Here is a 14,205-nt window from a genome sequence, read left to right as displayed (position 1 = left end):
TCCGCGGCATGTGGGATCTTCCCGGACCGGGGCATGAACCCGCGTCCGCTGCATCGGCAGGCGGACTCTCAACCACTGCGCCACCAGGGAAGCCCCTAAAATGATTTTTAATTGGCATTTGTCTTTTGCTAATAGTCCCTTCTTTTTACGTTTTCTGTTATCCAATATCTACATCAGATAGAGATCCTTCCCACATGTTATTAAAATATGTAATATTGTCAGAATATATTAGTTTATAATAATAAGAAGCCACGAGTGTATGTTTTTTTTTTTTTTTTACAGAAAACCTCTGAACCTGCTTACTAGGGTCCATCATTATTGAAATCATATAAATACAGTGTTTTGAAACATAATTAGGGTTTGGGGAATTCTGATACCTCATTCCCAAGTCTCAAAGATGACTGTTGGGAATTTGGAAACCACGATTGCTGACTTACTGAGGAAGGAGGGTCACACTGAGAGGCTGTGCCACCCAGCACCCGTGCCCAGGGCCCTGGGAGTCAGAACAAGAAACGAGCGTGTTGTTTGAGCTCTTTCCTTGAATGAATGAATGATCTCACTGCAGCCGGCAAAGCCTTTTCTTTCTTCCTGACACTTCCTTAAAATCACTTTAACTTTGATAGATGACATGACAACTGTGGGGCGTGGCCATTTTTATCCATTTCATTCATTTATTCAACAGACGTGATCATGTCGAGCCACTTGAAATCAGACAGTAAATCAGGACGGCAGAGCTGTGTCCAGCGTCGAAACAGACAAGCAAACAAAAACTGCATCTGGTTTGAAAGTCATACGTGTTGCAGCCATGAATGGCTCTGGAGACGGGCTCGCAGCAGTTGGATCCCCTACATCGAGAAGTAGCGTTGAGGTTGCCCCGTGGCTGAGAGCTCCTCTCTGCCCTTCTGCTCCCCACCGTTACCGTTACATGGGACGGGAAATGAGTTTCCCCAGGGAGAAGCCAGAGAGAGGTGGACAGACATGAACTCAGCGTCGATTAACGGATGAGTCCGTGTGTCAAGCTCAGAGCTCTTAGGTGCATTTTGGATCTTTGCCTTGGAGGGTCTGGTTGTCCATCTTCACTGCTAACACCAAGTTAATTTGGAATCAAAGGCTTAGCATTTCATGCAAAAAAACCCCAAAAAACAAAAAAAAAAGCTGAAAAACTTTTTCTTTGAGATTGGCATGTGTTTTAGTTTGCTAGAGCTGCTGTAACAAAGTTCCACAGCCTGGGGGGCTTAAACAGCAGACATTTATTGTCTCCAGTCCTGGAGGCTGGCATCCCAGATCCAGGTGTGGGCAGGGCTGGGTCCTCCTGAGGCCTCTCTCCTCGGCCTGTAGACGGCCATCTTCTCCCTGTGTCCTCACGGGATCGTCCCTCTGTGTGAGTCTGTGTCCTTTTCTCCTCTTCTCATAAGGACATCAGTCCTATGGGATTGGGACGCGCCCTAGTGACCTCATTTTTCTTTAATCACTTCTTGAAAGACCCCAACTCCAAATACAGTCACATTCTGAAATGCTGGGGGTCAGGACTCCGACACATGAATTTGGGGAACACAGATCTGCCCATGACAGCCTGCCTCAGCAGCGTCCTTGGTTATGAGGTAGATACACCAGTAATCTCCCCCCACCTTCAGTGTTAACTTCCTGCCTATCACATTTCCATTTACAAGGTCTGACCATTGACTAGTCCAAGCTGGAACGGCCAGGGTGGACTCAAGGACTGCAGCATACATTTTACCCCATTGAGAAACTTGTTTTAAAAAGGAATCTGGTAATACCCGAGCTGGGGGCGGTTCTCAAATCCCCATTTTTTAATGATATTTTTTACTACTATGCCTGAAGAACACCTACAGTCGTTTCTTTACCCCACATTGGTGAGTCTGTAAACGGTTAATGACAATTTGCCTTTACGTGTAGCTTCTGGAAGATTTCTTCAACCTGGCTTCTGACGTTGTCTAATTGTGTGTGTGTGGTTTTTGTTGTTGTTTTGGGGTTTTTTTTGGCTGCGCTGCGTTGCTTCTGGGATCTTAGTTCCCCGATCAGGGGTCGAACCCGAGGTCCCAGCAGTGGAAGCACCGAGTCCTAACCGCTGGACCACCAGGGAATTCCCATCATCCTGTGTGTTTATACCACGTTTAGGGAGGCACCTGTGATTTTCTTGTGCTGTATAGATTTTCACACATCTGATGTTCATTACAGGCCGCTTCTCTAGATAGCATGTAAGTTTAGGTCAAAATAGCAGGTTTTAGCAGGTGAGTCAGATCCAGTGTGAAAGGAAAAGCATCCCCACATATGAGGCAAACTTACTTCCCACAAATGGAGCCTTGACCGCCTGCTGCAACCCCACGGTGCCCCTGCCCCACCCCACCCTCCTCACCGACCCTGCCTCAGCTCCTCCGCTGCCCGCTGCCCAGGCAACCCCCTGGCCGTACCTTCTCCTGGCCCGGATGAGAAGGTGCTGTTGGCAGGGGTGGCTCCCAGCTTGGCAGGGACTGACGGGGCGCACGGTCACCGTCTTCTCCGGCCCAGCGTCCTCAGGACCTGCTGGCTGCGGTTCAGGACGAAGAAAGGGAAACGAGGCCCATTTCTTGGGCAGTGGGTGTGGGGATTTTTTTTTTTGGATCAAAATATTTAGACCTGAGTAATGCCTTCCTTGACCCAGGCAGCAGCAGAGTGTGTGAACACCCATGAAGGCTCCAGGCAGGGTGTGAGGGGCAGGGCTGTGAAAAGGAGTTTGCCAATTCCCGGAAGAAGCCGGACAACTGGAACACAAATCCGCCCACGCTGTGCTGGGAGGTGCTGCCCCAAGGGATTTCTAAGAGCTGAGCGCCAAAGAAAAGCCGGGCAGGCTCACAGCCGGAGTTCTGGGAAGTGCCCATCCCAGGGCCTGTCCGTCCGCGGTAATTAATTCACAGCGTTGGCTGGTCTGGGCTTTCACACCGGGCAGGATGGGAACACGTGGGATCTCTTTCCCGGGCTTCCCAGCGTGGGAGTTGTAGGCAGAGGCTTTGCACAGGGAGGATGGAGGAGGCATGGGGGAGGGCCCAGGGCAGGGTCTGCTCTCGGTCGGGAGGCGGGGCCTGGCAGCACTCTGCCCCTCTGCCTGTCTCTCTACCTTGATCTCCAGCACCGAGCAGGTGGGCAGTCATCACCTGTGGAACAGCTGCTGTCCCCGGAAGGGTCCCAGGGAGCCCATGTGGAGCAATTCCTTCCCCCTGGACGGGTCGGGTGCCTCACTGCGACGCAGCCCACCCTGCAGGCTCCCTCGGACCAGGGTTCGGATCACTCACACCTGACCTCATTCATTCAGGGCACAGTGATCTCTCGAGGGCCTACAGGGGCGGAAGGAACCGGACAGGCAGGATCCTGGGGAGGAGATAAGCCTTAAAGAAGTAATTACCCCAGCATTTCTTCAATCACATGGTGAGACATGCCCCGCTGGAAAGGATGGGAGCAAGGAGGGCTGACAGCAGTGGCAGCGCTGCTCTAACCTAGTCTGATGGGGGAGGGTGGTGGGCAAGATGGCGGTGCTGTGGCCGCCAGGTGCAGGCGGGGAGACCTGGCTGCGCCTCTGTGCTTGGCCCATCTTAATAAGCCTGAGAGGGCTCCTGAGTGAGCCTCCAGCAGCCCCGACCGGACCCCATCTCCTCCATCCCATTGAGCAGCTGGGGGACCTCAAGGCGTAAGATGTGGTCCCACCCTGAAAGGAGAGGCCATGCCAGAAACATTCCCACTCTACGGGGTACCCTAGACTTTTGCATCAACACCTCCATCGCTAAGTAAATATCGAGCACCTTCCTCTATGTAACGGTGGGCGGGTAGATCTGTCCTGGTCCCTGTGAATGCAATCTTACTTAGAATAAGGGTCTTTGCAGATGTAATCAAATTAAGGATGTCAAGATGAGACCATCCTGCATTTAGGGTGGGCCCCACATAGAATGACTGTGTCCTTATAGAAAGAGGAGAGGACGCAGACACACAGGGGAGAAGGCGTGTGAAGACGGGGGCAGAGATTGGAGGGATGCGGCTGTAGGCCCTGGAGCGCCAAGGGGTTTGGGCCACCCCAGGGAGCTAGAGGAGCGGCGTGGGGCAGATTCTCCCTCTGAGCCTCGAGAAGGAGCCAACCCTGCCCACACCTTCATTTCGGATTTCTGGCCTCATTTCTGGTCTTCGTTTTGGATTTCTGGTGTTGGAGGTGCTTGATCAAAAAGTCTAGGGCCGGGACTTCCCTGGTGGCGCAGTGGTTGAGAGTCTGCCTGCCGATGCAGGGGACGTGGGTTCGTGCCCTGGTCTGGGAAGATCCCACATGCCACGGAGCAGCTAAGCCCGTGCGCCACAACTACTGAGCCTGCGCTCTAGAGCTTGCGTGCCACAACTACTGAAGCCTGCGCACCTAGAGCCCGTGCTCCGCAACAAGAGAAGCCACCGCAAGGAGAAGCCCGCATACAGCAACGAAGAGTGGCCCCCGCTCGCCACAACTAGAGAAAGCCCACGCTCAGCAACGAAGGCCCAACGCAGCCAAAAATTAAAAAATAAATGAAAAGAAAAAAGAAGTCTAGGGCCCCCAGGATAGGAGAGAATACATTTCTGTTGTCATAAGCAGTCCAGTTTACTACAGGAAACAAATACATTAAACATTCCCTACCAACGTCCTACGTGCGCTCTAAGACCACAGAGCAGCTGGCACGAGGCAGGAGGAACCCAGGAAGAGGGGAAGATAAAAGTGAAATCCAGGGTCTTGGTTACCTGTGGGGTGGGGTGCAGGGGAGCCGGGCATGAGGTGCACTAGAAGGCGTGATTAGTCCTGGCTTGTTTTATTTCTTAAGTGGTCGGTGGTACGTGGGCGTCCATGTTATCTCATTATTTTCACCTCTGTTCTTTTGTATAAATGAACTATTTCATAATAGACGTTTTTTCAGAGGGCGAAGGATTCAGAGTCAGGTGCTGAGTTCATTTTCTGCGCATTCCAGCCTGCGGTTCAGGATGCTCACTTGGGGGTAAGTGGTGGTGGGGAGACCGGAGTGCTTGGCTCAGGTGGGCACACCTTATTGGATGCCCCAGGGGCCAGGGTGGGACCCCAGCTCCAGTCACACAGCTGGTCCCTGTGGCAGTGCAGGGTCTTTCCAATAAGAGAGGAAAAGACGGGTCCTTTTTGTCAAATAATTTAACACCTGTTTACATTTAACTTAGACCTTTGTGCAAATATCTTAAACCCAGATGGGGTTTAAGACAAAAGACATGCTGTCCTTGTTTAAAGGCTTGTGTGCTGGGGAATTCCCTGGCGGTCCAGTGGTTAAGACTCCGTGCTTCCACTGCAGGGGGCACGGGTTCCATCCCTGGTCGGAGAACTGAGATCCCACTCAGTGCTCTTTGCGCCCCAGTCTCCATCCCTGTGGGTGGCAGAAAAACAGGTTCTCTCGCCCCTGACCTATTTCTCTCTGTGTAAGATTAATATTACCTCTGGGAGCCGGAAGCTGAGCTGTGCTTCTGCTCCCCACATGGGTGCTTTCCTCCTTGCAGTGCCTTCCAGGAATACCTCCAAGTACTGGCCGGCGTCTGCAGGATGGGGGCAGGAGTGGGGACCGCCGTGAATCCCCCTCGAGCCCTGTCCCTCAGCCTCAACCCAACAGGCCACCCTGGCTCAGGAAAGCCCGCCCGCAGCAGCCCAGGCTGAGTCAGATCGTGTTCCTCCCTGGTTTCTGACACACTTGGAATGAAATCCACAACTCACCCAGCAGCAGTCACACTGGCTGCCTTAGTGGCTCTCAAACCTGCCAGGCTGGTTCCTGCCCCAGGGCATTTGCACTGGCTGTTCCTCTTTTCCCAGAACTCTCTGACCTGACCTCCCACACAGCTGACGTCTCCCAGTCTCTGAGTTGTCGTGCCATAGAGTCACCTCTTCCAGGAGGTCACCCCGCCAAGGAGCCCCTCTCACCCTGCTTGCCTCTCCTGCCCCGTCCCTCACACAGCTCTTCGTGCAGCTCCTGGCTGTGGTCCCAGTGGGGAAGGGGGAAGCCGGGAGCCTCAGTCAGTGAGGCGATGAGCTTGGTCCTGGGAGAGGAGGGAGAGAGAGGTAACCAGGCCAACTCCCATCCCAGCTACAGCAAGTCTATGAGGTTCCATGGGCCCAGGTGCCGAGGACACAGGCAGGGCAAGAGGACATGGCCTCGGCCCTCGAGGAACCCAAATCCCCCGTGGGTGTAGACAGAGTGCAGGGGAAAGGAGGTGGTGGGGTCTGGGAGCCTGGGGGAAGGCACCACCTCTGGCCCAGGAAAAGCAGGGCAGTCTTCCTGGAAGAAGCAACATCAAAGGCAGTACAGAAAGGACAAGTAAGAGTTAGTCATGTGAGGAGAGTGGGGGAAGAAGGTCCATGCAGAGGCACCAGCAGCGCAAAGGCTGGGAGGAGGGTGTTCACTGAGGCTGGGGCGTCTACTGGACACTTCACCCCCTCTTCCCAAAGATGGGGGGTACTCAGATTTGCTCTGCCTGAGGGAAGGGAAATTCCTCAAAAGGGAGAGGTGGGGGACTTGCCTGGTAGTCCGGTGGTTAAGATTCCGTGCTCCCAATTCAGGGGGCACGGGTTCCATCCCCGGTTGGGGAACTAAGATCCCGCATTCCGCACAGCGCGGCCAAAAAAATTAAAAATAGATAAATAAATAAATAAAATTGAATTCCCAGATGACAGCCCCCAAAGATGCACTTATATATGGAAAAAAAAAGAGGGAGAGGGGGCTTCCTCCCTCCCACCCCCTTTCCTGGGGCCCCCTGGGACAGTGAGGCGGGCCCCCAGCCGGCCGCCAGGAGGAGCGGGGGCAGGGTGGGGGTGGCTCTGCCCCTTTCCCACGCCTGCAGGCTCCTCCCGCTGCAGCTGTGCCAGCTGGGGCTCCAGAGGGGTGTGGGAGCAGAGCCGCAGGTTCCCACCCACTGGCCAAGCGGCAACCTGCCTGGGGATGACAAGTTACAGTCTCTTGTGAGAAAGAGATTAAGGACTCAGAGTAAAAACTGAAGAGACCAAACCCATCCAGAGCAGCAAACCTCCCTGGTGCGGCGTGGCGAGCCAGGCGGAGCCAGGAGTGGCTCCTCTGGGCTTTGGGCTGAGCTAAGGCCGTCTGGGGCAGGCGGTGGAGAAGGAAGGGCAGGCTGACCGGCGGGGCCAATGCACTGGGCCTGGGGGACGCCTGCTGGGCAGACACAAGGACCGTGGCAGCCACACGGAGGTCTGGATTCCCAGCCCGCCCGTGCAGGTCCGCTGTGATTATTATTATTACGATGTAGTCTCCCTCATTCCTTCCACACTCAGGGAGTCGGGGGTAGGGGAAGGGACGGGTTTCCCTCTCAGTGGCTCCACGTGTTGCCTCGTCCTGCGTGGGGAGCGTGAAGGTGGTGAGTATTGGGGTGAACAGCATCAGGGGTGCCCCTTCTCCGACACTGGGGACCTCGGCCAGATCAAAGGCCCAGCGGTAGCCAGGAGGCTGGCCCCAGTCACCGGCTCACTTAACAGGTACTCCGAATGCCTGTTACATGCTGGCACTGTCCTGGGGGCTATGAGTGTCACGGTGAACAAGAGTAGGTGTGGGTCCCTAATTTGGAGGGGCTTCCGGTCCTACAGGAAGCACTGACAGCATCAGAGAAGCAATGCATCAAAAGAGCCACTGACTACTCCACTGGCCTCAAAGATTGCTCCAAGGCCAGTGTGCGAAAGTTAAAACCAAAATCCCGTGCGGTCTGGGTTTTCCCCAAGCAGTCCCCGGAAACTGCTCTCTTCCTGGAATCCAGAGCCCCGGCTCAGCGCATCTCTTACTTGGTACCCACGGCACTCTGCCCTGTTCACCCCACACCCTCCTCCCCCTCCCAGCTGTGGCCAAACCCCCGGTCGCTTTTTAGGGCTCCTCACCCTACGGCGACCCCCTTAAACATGGGGATCCCATGAGGCTCCATCCCGAGCCCTCCTCTCCATCTGTACTCCCCGGGGAATCACATCCTTTCCTGAGGTTTCAATGACCATCTAGACAGTTATATGGTCCCTGTAGTGGGTTGAATCGTGTCCCCCCTAAAATTCACGTTTACCTGGAACGTCAGCATGTGAGCCTATTTGGAAATAGGGTCTTTGCAGATGCAGTTAGTTAAGATGGGGTCACACTAGAATGGGGTGGGCCCTAAGTCCAGAGACCGACATCCTTGCAAGAGGACCGAGTGAAGACACAAAGGGGAGAAGGTCAAGTACCAGAAGCGGGCAGAGGTCGGAGGGATGCAGCTGTAACGCAAGGTACACCAAGGATCGCCGGAAACCACCAGAGGCTGGAAGACCAAGGAAGCATCCTTCCCTGAGTCTATGGAGGGAGCACGGCCATGCTGATCCCGTGATTTCGCATTTCTGGCCTCCTGAACCACGAGCGAATAAATTTCTGTTGTTTTAAAGCACCCAGTTTGTGGTCACTTGTTATGGCAGCTCCAGGACTCCCATGCAGCCTCCAATCTGTCTCCCACCATGACCCTGAATGTCACCCCTGCATTTCCACCTGCCTACCAGACGCTCCTCTCTCGACATCTGTTCCTATTCCGGAACTCCTCGTCTGGGGAACCGCATCCGTGCTGCCCAAGCCAGAGCCCCAGCCGTCCCCCGGACTCGTCCCTGCCCTCTACCCCGACATACAATGACTCACCAAGCCCTGCACATTCCACCTCCCGAATCTTCCTTAAAAGCCAAAGAGATGTAACCAAATGCAATCCTGGAAACTTGACGGGTCCCTGGATTTCAAAACAAACAAAACCCAACTCAGAAAGACATTCCTGGAATACCTGGGGAAATCTGAACTCGGACTGGACACCAGATGCCATCCTGTTGAACTTCCAGTGTGATACTGGTCTTGTGGTTAAGGAGGAAAATGACCTTACGCGGGGAGATGCAGCTGAAGGGCCCTGGGGCAAAGCATTGTCATGACTGCAATTTCAAGTGGTTCAGAAAAAGGAAATCTACCTGTCTCGCTATCTATCTACTGAGCGAAGGCAAAAGAGGAACACGGTAATAACTGTTGAATCAAAGTGGAGACTGTGGTCGCCAACTGTTCTTCCAACTTTCCTGCAGGATGAAGAGCTTCATGATAAAGAGTTGGGGGCAATCTTCTGATCTCACCCTGTTCTCTCGACCCCGCTGCCCGTGCCCTGCTCAGCCCCCATCACCTTCTCCTGCCCCAGGCATCTCTGCTTCAGCTTTCCAGCGGGCTCCCTTGTGCTCACCCCTGCCTCCCATCCCTCCAGCCCACTGTCCACAGTGCCGCCAGACTCAGGGCTCCCGACCCAGACCCTTATCATGCCCTTCCTTGCTTGACACCCTCCAAGCCTGCTCTTGGGACAAAGTTCAAATTCCTCATGTGACTACGAGGTCCCTTGTCACCTCTCCAGGCCTGTGTTTCTCTCAACTTCAAGCTCAATGCTCCATCGTGTTCTCCGCACTGACCTTACCTCCCACCCTTTGCAGGGAACACGCCTCCTTCCTTTACCTGCCTGTGCCACCTTCAGGTCTCGACTTAGATGCTGCCTTTCTGTAAGTCATGCGCCACCTCTGTGTGCTCCATGGCGCGCACTTACTCTGTACATAATCTAGCAAAGCTCGAATGCTGTAAATATTTTCTGGTGGTGTCTCTCCCCCGCCTGACAGTTGTCCCCATGAGGGGAAGGACTGGGATTGTTTTGTCATTATCTCCTGCCCTCCTGGCAGAGGCCCTGGCACATTGTAGGTATGCAATAATTGATGAGTGGATGGCTGTATTGGGGCTGGATGGGTGGATGGATGGATGGATGAAATAGGACAAGCAAAGGTGTCACGAGACCCTGGAGGAGGTGGGGATCAGGTTTAACTGAAGAAGTCATATTAGAGGAGCTGAGAGGGCAGCATTTTGATGAAGCTGTGATTTGGTGAGCACTTCTTTGCTGGACACTAGACCGGGTACTTTACGTAAAATCTCCCTTCATCCTCGTGGCAGCCTTTGGAGTGAGATATCTTTCCCTTTTCTAAGTCTTATTTCATTAGGAATTATTATTTTAATAAAAATTTTATTGGGAGGCACATAGACACACTATATAAAATAGATAAACAATAATATATAAAGTAGATATACTGTACAGCACAGGGAACTCTACTCAATATTTTGTAATAACCTATATGGGAAAAGAACTTGAAAAAGAATATACATATATTCCTATACACACACACACACACACACACGTGTATGTATATATAACGGAATCACTCGCGGTACACCTGAAACTAACACACATTGTAAATCAACTATACTTCAATTAAGAAAAACTATAAAAAATTATCAAAAAATCTTTAAAAAATTAAAAAAAATTAATTAACGAACACTTGCATATAACACAGCATTGAAAAGGTACAAAAGGATAGACAGTGAAAAAGAAGATTTCCAAGCTGCTGAGTTCCCAGACTGCTGTGGACACAGCAGGATTTCAATCAATATGCATTGAATTGAATGACATTTTACATCTGAAGAAACTGAAGCTCACAGAGGTACGGGAATTTGCCCGATGTCTCACAGCTTGATACGAAGGCAAAGTCAGGATCATAATCAGGTTCCTCTACCTCCAAACCTGCCCTCTCAGCCTAGGAGGAGAAATGGAGGGAGGAGGGCGGACATGGGGGGAATCACAGACAAAGGCTCAGAGGCAGGAAAGCTGGGGCACGTTTTGGGGACGGGAGGAATTTGGCCAGAGGAGAGGGCTTGTGTCAGGAAACGGGATGAAGCTGGAGTTGGCACAAGGCCTTGAATGCCAGGCTCGGGAGCAGGCACAGCGCTGGAAGCCGTGGCAGAACCAGGCGGAGGACAAGGGCAAAGGTGGTGTTTTTGGAGTAGGGGTGGCAGGAGGCTGGGGCAAGGCAGGAAAGCTGATTTTCCGGAGCGAAGTGAAAACAGCTGCAGAGAAACCAGCCAGACAGAGAAACTCGCCTCAGCTGGGATGCCTGCGCCTGGTCCTACCTGCTCATCCTCCCTGCGAGGTCATTAATCACCTCCTGGCCCAGGGAAGACACATGCCACCCTGCCCATGGGGCCATGGCAGTGCCTGGCAGAGACCGGGTGGCACCAGGGCGGCTGCTCCCTCTGAGCGCTGACTCACAGGGTCAGGGTGCACAGCCTGGTTTTGGAGGCTCACAGGGATCCCGCGGCCACTGTGGGAGAGGCGAGGGGTGTCTGAGCCCCTCTGTCCTTCCTCACGGAGGTGGGAGGGTGTATTGACTTAGAATTAGGAGTCCTAGCTCCTGGTTCTGGCTTTGCCACCAAACAGCTTTGTGACGTGACCCAGAACAAAGTTCCCTGCCTCTCTGAGCCTCGGTCTTCCCTTCTGTGAAATGGGATGATGTCTCTCTCAGGGATGCTGAGAGCAGCAAGGACACACTGCACGTGGCACCTGGGAGGCACGCAGTGAGCGTTAGTCCCAGTCTCTCCTCTTCCCTGGGCCTCAATCTCCACCTCTTTGAAATGAGGTTGATGGCCGAGGATGGTGGTATAGCTGTGGGGCGCTGCCGGCTGAGCCTGCGCAGAGGCGGAGTGTGCACCGGTTCCGCCCTCGGCAGCCTTTTGCCTGTGTGATTTGCTTACGGGGATGAAATCTGCAAGGAGGAAACTTCATAGGGGTGTCAGGGGCTCGAGACTTGGGGAGGGGATGAGGAACAAGGTGCCCTGGGCTCCCCAGGGGCCAGCGTCATCTGGGACAGCAGTGTTCAGGGTGGTTGTGGGGGGACCGTCCCTAGGGAGTGTCTGGGAAATGCAGGGTGGCAGGTTGCTTGTTATGGTGATTGTGGGTTCTACTGGGCATTTGGTGGGGACAGGGGCAAGGTGCTAGATTGTTCTAGACACTGCATTTCCGGAGAGTGAGAAGGGCTTTACGGGTTGCTTGTTATAAAAAGCTGGCACTGGAATTCTGACACAGGCTACCATATGGATGAACCAGGAGGACATGGTACTGAGAGAAACAAGCCAGGCATAAAAGGACAAATCCTGCAGGATTCCACTCATATGAGGTTCCTGGAGCCATCAGATCCACAGAGACAGACAGGAGGGTGGTGGGGCCCGGGGCTGGGGGAGGGGAGGGGGTGCGAGTGTTTCATGGGGACAGAGCTTCAGTCTGGGAAAATGGAAAGTTCTGGAGACGGAAGGTGGAGATGGTTCGCAGCAACGTGAATCTACTTAATGCCACTGAACCGTGCGTGTAACGTGGCTGAGATGGGAAATTCTATGTTACGTGTATTTTATCGCAATTAAAAACGTGTGGGCATGAGGTGCGGAACCGCTGATTCCGATGCTAAAGGTCGAGCCGGCAGGGGACCATGGGAGGATTTTACAGTTCGGGGTGACAGGACTGTAGTTAGTGTCCGGGGGAGTCAAGGCCCACCCTGTCCTGATGGCGGGGGGTGCGGTGGGGTGGGTGGGAGAGAGAGAGGGGCCCAGAGGTCTTGCCCACCTCTCCCTCCACCACCCACTCAAGGAGAGAGGCTTCCTCCTGATCCTTTCTCCCTGATGTGACACAGAGCAAATGCAGCTGGGACCTGCGCAGATTACAAAGTGGGGGGAGAAGTCACACCTGTGAAATACCTGGTCTTAAATGAGCGTTTAATTTTTTTAAATTAAATTATTTTAAACATTTATTTTATTGTGGTAGAGTTGATTTACAATGTTGTGTTAATTTCTGCTGTACAGCAAAGTGGTTCAGTTATACATATATATATACATTCTTTTTCATATTCTTTTCCATTATGGTTTATCACAGGATATAGAATACAGTTCCCCATGCTATACAGTAGGACCTTGTTTTTCATCCGTTTTATATAAAACAGTTTGCATCTGCTAGTCCCAAACTCCCAGTCCTTCCTTCCCCCACTCCTCCTCCCCCTTGGCAACCACAAGTCTGTTCTCTATGTCTGTAAGTCTGTTTCTGTTTTGTAGATAAAGTTCATTTGTGTCATATTATAGATTCCACGTATAAATGATATCATATGGTATTTTGTCTCAGTCTGACTTACTTCACTTACTATGATAATCTCTAGGTCCACCCATGTTGCTGCAAATGACATTATTTCATTCTTTTTTATGGATGAGTAATAGTCCACTGTCTATATGTACCACATCTTCTTTATCCATTCCTCTGTGTGGCATGTGGGATCTTAGTTCCCCAACCAGGGATCAAACCCATGCCCCCTGCATTGGGAGCACGGAATCTTAACCACTGGACCTCCAGGGAAGTCTTACATGCACTTTTTTTTTTTTTTTTTTGCAGTACGCGGGCCTCTCACTGTTGCGGCTTCTCCCGTTGCAGAGCACAGGCTCCGGACGCGCAGGCTCAGCGGCCATGGCTCACGGGCCCAGCCACTCCGTGGCATGTGGGATCTTCCCGGACCGGGGCACGAACCCGTGTCCCCTGCATCGGCAGGCAGACTCTCAACCACTGTGCCACCAGGGAAGCCCCTACATGCACTTTTTAAAGAGTAAAATCTTTTCTTTTTTCTGCCATGGTTGGTAAGTCAGAGAGAGGAGCTGAATGGGCCGCCTGAACAAGGGGGGTGTGGGCAGAACTAGGGGGGATGCTAGGGTGGGTGTAGCTAGGAGTGGTGGTGGTGTGTATGTGTGTGACCTGCAGCTGCTGTAACAAATGACCCCACAAACTGAGTGTCTTAAAGCAACAGAAACATATTCTCACACAATCTGGAGGTGAGAAGTCCTAAAATTAAAGTGCTGGCAGGGCTGGTTCCTTCTGGAGGTTCTGGGGGAGAATCTGTCCCACGCCCCTCTGTAGCTTCTAGAGGTTGTGGAAAATCCCTGGCATTCCTGGGCTTGTAGCTGCATCCCTCCAACCTCTGCCTCTGTCCTCACACAGTGTTCTCCCCATGTGTCTCTCTGTCCAAATTTCCTCTTCTTAGAAGGATACAAGTCATTGGACTTGGGGTCCACCCTACTGCAATATGACCTTGTCCTAACCTAGCTACATCTGCAAAGACCCTATTTCCAAATAAGGTCCCATTTGGAGGTCGCAGGTGGACGTGAATTTTTTCGGAACGCTATTCAACCCAGTAGAGGGTGGATCATGGAAGATACCCCAGGCCAGGGTCCACTGCCTCTGTGGCCTTTCATGCTCTCTGTGATCAGGGGTCAGGCTGTCACTGAGCAGGAGGGCCCTATGGGGTCTCCCTGGAAC

At 52.8% G+C, this 14,205-nt stretch overlaps 1 protein-coding gene across 7 annotated transcripts in view; it reads right to left on the bottom strand.

Moving 5' to 3' along the window:
• The window catches only part of PPFIA1 (PPFI scaffold protein A1), a 121,728-nt gene that overhangs the window by 100,604 nt on the left and 6,919 nt on the right, over positions 1–14,205 (bottom strand). For 5 of the 7 annotated variants that reach the window (XM_027090408.1, XM_027090414.1, XM_027090413.1 and 2 more), the window contains exon 1: positions 2,433–3,266. The exons of 1 other annotated variant lie outside the window; for it this stretch is intronic. The gene's annotated coding sequence lies outside the window, so the exon portion shown is untranslated. Of the gene's footprint in view, positions 1–2,432; positions 4,300–14,205 lie in introns of those variants that run through there. One more of the 7 variants, XM_027090410.1, reaches the window with a different exon arrangement.

This window comes from Aethalodelphis obliquidens, unplaced genomic scaffold, assembly GCF_003676395.1.
Source record: "Aethalodelphis obliquidens isolate GAN/ISIS:26980383/991018 unplaced genomic scaffold, ASM367639v1 scaffold69, whole genome shotgun sequence".
Classification (NCBI taxonomy): domain Eukaryota; kingdom Metazoa; phylum Chordata; class Mammalia; order Artiodactyla; family Delphinidae; genus Aethalodelphis; species Aethalodelphis obliquidens.
The sequence above is the reverse complement of the archived record's forward strand: the minus strand, read 5'-3'. Positions and strand labels throughout refer to the sequence as shown.